Raw genomic sequence first — 6,222 nt, 5'->3', positions numbered from 1 at the left:
TCAGTACAAAATGAGACGGAGCACGTTGTGTTGTCGGCACAGAAACAGTAATGGCAGAATGGGTCATTAGAAGAGCTCAGTTACTTCGAAATTTAACTATTAACTGAATGTCGCCTGCGTAACAAATACATCGGAGACATTTCAACCCTTCTAAAGCTGCCCAAGTTGCCTGTTGGCGATGTGACTGAAATGGAAACGCGAAGGAACACCCACGGCTGAAACAAGACCAGGAAGGTCGAACACTGCGGAGCGTGGTTACGACAGTCGACTGAAATCAGTGGAAGACATCAACCGTCAGTTCCAAAGCCCTACCAAATAGCACAATGACTGTGCTTAGTTAAAAACAATTCAATACAATGGTCGAATAACTCCACATAAACAACACGTTTCTGTAGTTAATTCTAAGCAACGTTAAAGGTGATGTAAAGAGCGACGGCGCTGGACAGTGGATGACTTGAAACCTGCGAATTGGAATCATGAATAACGCTTTATCCTGTAGCAGTAGGACGGAAGCCTTTGGTTTGGCGATTGCGAGGATAACGGCAAATGCCATCATGTGTAGTGTCAACAGTGAAGTACCGAGTGGGGATGCTTTTCGTTATTAACGTGTGCTCACCTTATTGTACTTAAGAAAACGCTGAATGCGGAAGCATATGAACACATTTTGTATCGCTGTGTACTGTTATATTTGAGCAATACTTCGGAGACGATGAATGCATCAGCAAGGCAATTCACCCAGTCGTGAAGCAATGTCTGAAATGGGCTAACCTGCCCAGAGTGCCGACCCGCTCCCTTAGCGACAGCTTTGGGATGAATTAGAACGTCAGCCTCACTCCGGACTCCAGCATCCAACATCACTCTCTTCCCTTCTTTCGCCGCGCGGGGTATCCGTGCGGTCTCGGGCGTCTTGTCACGGTTCGCGCGGCTGCCCCCGTCGGAGGTTGGAGCCCTCCCTCGGGCATGGGTACGTGTGTGTGTTGTCCTTAGCGTAAGTTAGTTTAGGTTAGATTGAGTAGTGCGTAAGCCTAGGGACCGATGACCTCAGCAGTTTGGTCCCATAGTCCTTAACACAAATTTCCAAATTTTCCCTCCTTTCGGTTCTTAATGAAGAATGAGTTGCTATTCCTATGCACACATTCAGACCTCAAAAAGTTGCCATTAGAGTTCAAGCCGTCATAAAGGCGAAGGCATTGGTTTGATGCGGCCCGCCATGAGTTCCTCTCCTATGCCAACCATTTCATCTCAGGGTAGCAATTGCAACCTACGTCCTCAATTATTTGTTCGATGTATTCCAATCTCTGTCTTCCCCAACAGTTTCTACCCTCTACAGCTCCCTCCAACATCACAGCAGATAATCCTTGATTTCTTTATAGATGCCATTTACCCTTCTTTTACAGTGTTTGCCATATGTTCCTTTTCTCGTCGTTTCTGCGGAGAAGCTCCTGATTCCTTATCAGTCTACCTACTTTTCGACATTCTTCTGTAGCACCACATCTCAAAGGCCTCGATTCTCTTCTGTTTCCGTTTTCCCGTTGCACATGTCTCCTACCACGCAGTGCTGTGCTCCAGATATACATTCTCATATATTTCTTCCTTAAATTAAACTCTGTGTTTGATAATAGCAGATATCTCTTGTCCAGGAATGCCTTTTTTGCCAGTGTTATTCTGCTTTGTACGTCCTCCTCGATCCGTCCGTCATGGGTCATTTTGCAGCCTAGGTAGTAGAATTCCTTAACATCAATCCTGATGTTAAGTTACTCGTTCTCATTTCTGCTACTTGTAATTACTTTCGTCTTTCTCCGATTTACTCTCAATCCGTATTCCGCATTCATTACACTGTTCATTCCATTCAACATGCCTTTTAGTTCTTCTTCACGGCAGATAGAAGTGTTATCAGCGAATGTTAACGCTGATATCCTTCCACCTTGGTCCGCAGCTCGTGGTCGTGCGGTAGCGTTCTCGCTTCCCGCGCCCGGGTTCCCGGGTTCGATTCCCGGCGGGGTCAGAGATTTTCTCTGCCTCGTGATGACTGGATGTTGTGTAACGTCCTTAGGTTAGTTAGGTTTAAGTAGTTCTAAGTTCTAGGGGACTGATGACCATAGATGTTAAGTCCCATAGTGCTCAGAGCCACTTGAACCATTTGAGCCTTCCACCTTGAATTTTAATCCCAGTCTCAAACATTTCTTTTATTTTCCTCATTGCTTCTTCGACGTGTAGATTGAATAGCAGGGCAAAAGACATCTCTGTCTTACACCCTTTTTAATCCATGCACTTCATTTTTGGTCTTCCACTCTTATTGTTCCTTCTTGGCTCTTGTACGTATCGTATATTGCCTGTGTCTCTTTATAGTTGACCCTTACTTTTCTCAGTATTTCGAACTTATTGCACCATTTTACTTTTCGAGCGCTTTTTGCAGGTCGACAGATCCTATGAACGTGTCTTGACTTTTTTTTTCAGTCTTGCTTCCATTATCAACCGCAACATCAGAATTTCCTCTCTAGTGCCTTAACCTTTCCTACAGCCAATCTGATCGTCATATAACGCATCCTAAATATTCTTTTCCATTCTTCTGTATATTATTCTTGTGAGCAACTTGGATGCATGAGTTGCTAAGCTGATTGTGCGATAATTCTCGCACTCGTCAGCTCCTGCAGTCTTCGGAATTGTGTGGATGATATTTTTCCGAAAGTCAGATGGTATGTCGCCAGAGTCATTCTTTCTACATACCAACGCGAATAGTCGTTTTGTTGTCTTTTTCCCGAAAGTTTTTATTAATTCCGATCGTTCCTGCCTTACTTGATTTTAACTCCTCCAAAGATCTTCAAAATTCTGATTCTAATATTGAATCCCCATCTCTTCCAAATCGACTCCTGTTTCTTCCTCCATCACGTCATCAAGCAGGTCCTCTACCTTATAGATTCCTTCAATGTACTCTTTTCACCTATCTGCTCTCTGCTCTGCATTTAACAGTGGAATTCCCATTGCACTCTTAATGATACCATCCTTCTTTTTAGGTCACCGAAGGAACTTTTGACTTTTCCATATGCCGAGTCAGTCCTACCGACAATCATTTCTTTTTCGATTTCTTGATATTTTTCATTCAGCCGTTTCGCCTTAGCTTCCCTGCAATTCCTGTTTATTTCATTCCTCTTCTTTCCTCGATCAACTGAAGTAATTCTTGTGTTATTCATGGTTTCTTCGCAGTTGCCTTTCTTGTATCTAGGTTCTTTTTCCAACTTCTATGATTCCCAGTTTTAGAGATGTCCATTCCTCTTCAGCTGAACTGCCTGCTGAGCTATTCATTATCACAGTATTTATAGCCTTAGTTAACAACAACCCAGTTCTAAGCAAAGAAGGGAAAGCAGAAAGGTGGAAGGAGTACTTAGAGGGTCTATACAAGCGCGAGGTACTTGAGGACAATATTATGGAAATGGAAGAGGATGTAGATGAAGATGGAATGGGAGATACGATACTGCGTGAAGAGTTTGACAGAGCACTGAAAGACCTGAGTCGAAACAAGGCCCCGGTAGTAGACAACATTCCATTAAAACTACTGACGGCCTTGTGAGAGCCAGTCCTGACAAAACTCTACCATCTGGTGAGCAAGATGTATGAGACAGGCGGAATACCCTCAGACTTCAAGAAGAATATAATAATTCCAATCCCAAAGAAACCAGGTGTCGACAGATGTGAAAATTACCGATCTATCAGTTTAATAAGTCACAGCTGCAAAATACTAACACGAATTCCTTATAGACGAATGGAAAAACTGGTAGCAGCCGACCTCGGCGAAGATCAGTTTGGATTCCGTAGAAATATTGGAACACGTGAGGCAATACTGACCTTACGACGTATCTTAGAAGAAAGCATTTGTAGACTTAGAGAAAGCATTTGACAATGTTGACTGGAATACCCTTTTTCACATTCTAAAGGTAGTAGGAATAAAATACAGGGAGCGAAAGGCTATTTACAATTTGTACAGAAAGCAGATGGCAGTTGTAAGAGTCGAGGGGCACGAAAGGGAAACAGTGGTTGGGAAGAGAGTGAGATAGGGTCGTAGCCTCTCTCCGATGTTATTCAATCTGTATACTGAGCAAGCAGTAAAGGAAACAAAAGAAAAATTCGGAGTAGGTATTAAAATCCATGGAGAAGAAATAAAAGCTTTGAGGTTCGCCGATGACATTGTAATTCTATCAGAGACAACAAAGGACTTGGAAGAGCAGTTGAACGGAATGGACAGTGTCTTGAAAGGGGGGTATAAGATGAACATCAACAAAAGCAAAACGAGGATAATGGAATTTAGTCGAATTAAGTCGGGTGATGCTGAGGGAGTTAGATTAGGAAATGAGACACTGAAAGTAGTAGAGGAGTTTTGCTATTTGGGGAGCAAAATAACTGATGATGGTCGAAGTAGAGAAGATATAAAATGTAGACTGGCAATGGCAAGGAAAGCGTTTCTGAAGAAGGGAAATTTGTTAACATCGAGTGTAGATTGAAGTGTCAGGAAGTCGTTTCTGAAAGTATTTGTATGGAGTGTAGCCATGTATGGAAGTGAAACATGGACGATAAATAGTTTGGACAAGAAGAGAATAGAAGCTTTCGAAATGTGGGGCTACAGAAGGATGCTGAAGATTAGATGGGTAGATCACATAACTAATGATGAAGTATTGTATAGAATTGGGGAGAAGAGGAGTATGTGGCACAACTTGACAAAAAGAAGGGACCGGTTACTAGGACATGTTATGAGGCATCAAGGGATCACAAATTTAGCATTTAAGGGCAGCGTGGAGGGGAAAAAATCATAGAGGGAGGCCAAAAGATGAATACACTAAGCAGATTCAGAAAGATGTAAGTTGCAGTAAGTACTGGCAGATGAAGAAGCTTTCACAGGATAGGGTAGCATGGAGAGCTGCTTCAAACCAGTCTCAGGACTGAAGACCATAAGAACAACAGTTAACAATGAGCGTATCTCTTCATTCCTTAGTGCTTCTATATCCCCCCTCTTTGAACACTGATTCTTTCTGACAAGTCAAACTTCAGGCTACTCTCCATCGTTACCAAATTGTGTGAGTCTGTGTCTGCTCCTGGACATGCCTTACAACTCAGTATCACATTTCGGAATCTCTGTTGACGATGATGTAACCTAACTGGAATCTTCCCGTACCTCCCGTCATTTTCCAAGAATACCTCCTCCACTTGTGATTCTTGAACAGATTTTCACTATCAGTAACTTGATTTTTATGGCAGAGCTCGATTATTCTTCTCTCTCGTTCCTACTACATATCCAATATTCTCCTGTAACACTTTCTTATATTCCCACCCATACAACCGCGTTCCAATCCTAACTGAATATGACATATTCATCTCCCTTTACGTAGTGAATTACCAGTTCAGTATCCTCAAACTTTTTCCATCCGTTCGTCCTCTGCTTGCGACGGTGGCGTGTATATCGGAACTATCGGTCTCTGTGTTGGTTTTCTGTCAGTAAGGATTAGAACAACCGTCTCACTGGCCTTGTAACATCACTGACCTTGTAACACAACAATACAGTGTCCACATAATTTTTTTCTGCTTTGTTATATATGTACACTTGAATGAAACGTATAAATACGTTGTGTGAATTATTGTGGTGTATGTATGTTTTAAGAATTTCGTGTATGTAAAATAACCAATGAATTGTAGAACGCGCATTGGCCAATTCAGGGAATATGGTTATGTAAACCAAAGAGGTTATTGTTAATGTCGTACCGTCGCAGAGCACAGGAGTGCAAAGCGTTCGGACAGTGTGTCAGGTGGTAAGGAGAGTCTGTTAGTAGCTAGCGAGCGGGTTGGACGAAAAGGAGGAATTCTGCTGCCAGGCTTGGTTCACTGCAAGATCGCACGTTTGGTATGACCAGGCATAATGTGGAGAAGTAATTGGCACAGCGCAAAGTATCAAGGTTAACTAGTGTTTGAGAAGACCGCTGGAGGCCCAAAGTTAACTGTAGTGAAGATCCTGTGGCCGACATTGTTGTGGGATAATAGACCTTGCCTCACCGACCGCACCGCTATGATGTAACTCCCGGCCAGTTTATCATTTAGAATTGTAAAAGACTTGCCAGTGTTCTCCGCGAATCGTCAAATAATAAATACTTTAGCAACTTACGTGTGTTAAGGTGTGTAATCCTCAGTAACAACAACCTGACAGGATTCTCTTCGTATTTATAACCAACCGAGTGTGTC

The sequence above is a fragment of the Schistocerca serialis genome, chromosome 1, assembly GCF_023864345.2.
Source record: "Schistocerca serialis cubense isolate TAMUIC-IGC-003099 chromosome 1, iqSchSeri2.2, whole genome shotgun sequence".
Classification (NCBI taxonomy): domain Eukaryota; kingdom Metazoa; phylum Arthropoda; class Insecta; order Orthoptera; family Acrididae; genus Schistocerca; species Schistocerca serialis.
Note: the sequence above shows the minus strand (reverse complement) of the source record.